The following is a 1,357-nucleotide window of genomic DNA, read 5'->3' on the forward strand; positions in this document are numbered from 1 at the left end:
CGGTCACTCACTGCACATCCCTAATACGACAATGCTACTATTGTTACTATCATGCCCCTATCTTAACCCCTACCCACCTCACCATCCCCCCTGCCCCCCACCTCACCCTTACCCTACTCCAACCCACCACTAACTACCATCCTACGACTGTAGTCGTCACAGCTACCACTCTATCACTCACCGCCCCACTCTAGCCCCACCTATGGAGAAAGGGTAGGGAGGAGTGGTGGTGCAGGGTTTGGGTAAGGTGGGGCGGAGTCATAGCTGTGACGACGACAATAGTGACATGGTGGTTGGTAGGATATGGCGGAGCGATGGGTGCGATAATCCAAACAAAGATGATTGTTCCAATTCTTTTGAGAGATTTCATTTCAATTCCTATCCAAATGCGCGATCAAATTCCATAAAATTCCATTACAATCTTTTCAAAGTCAAATTCATTTAATGGATTTCAATTCCATCAAATTCCATTCTAGGAACCAAACACCCCCTGAAGAGGCATTTTTGTACCACTCAAAGGCTGAGACTAGTGGCCTGAAGGGGGGAGGGGTTTGAACTCGGGACATGTCTTATATTTGGGTAAAGTCACTCCCCCTCTTTATCAAAATATTAGATTTTTATAAATCAGTTTACTCCATTTTATATGAATATTTTTTATTTACATCTATTAGATTGAAGTTTGAGAAATTTTAGAGATTTGAGGGAAAAATTGTTTCACTTCTCTAAAATAGAGAAAATAGAGGAGATATAATGAATAAATCTCAAATTTTGGAAGAAGAACATATTGAATATGTTCTAAGAATCGGCATAATATATATAGCTTTATCATATAAAACTATATCATATTGTTTAACTGCATTTTTATAAAACAATACATGTTTATAAGTTCTACTAGAAGCGTACTCGCGCAATGCAGCGAGATACATCGTGATTTTAATATTTCATTTTATTCTTTATCTCAGTCAATGTTATAATATGGTTTTATGTGATTTTAAGAAATCAATGATGTTTTTATTTTTGAATAAATATATGTTTGAAGATATCATAAAAATTTGACAAAAATATATCGATATTAGTATCAAATTACTATTTGAAATTCCTCATTTTTTTGTGTAATTTTTTAATTCAATTTTTTTATAATTTAATTTATGTACAATAACGAAGTAATTTATATTTGGTTTAATAATATAATTTTTTTATAAAGATAATAATTATTTATTTTGTTGGAATTCGATAATTACTGTAATTATATTTTAGATTTTTTATATTTTAAAATGAGATATATTCATCCTCTATTTGATTATGTTTATCCGCAATTATTTATACGAATTCAAACATCGAGCTTTAATAAGTTGTA

Source organism: Cynara cardunculus (assembly GCF_001531365.2).
Source record: "Cynara cardunculus var. scolymus isolate 2C chromosome LG 5, CcrdV1, whole genome shotgun sequence".
NCBI lineage: Eukaryota > Viridiplantae > Streptophyta > Magnoliopsida > Asterales > Asteraceae > Cynara > Cynara cardunculus.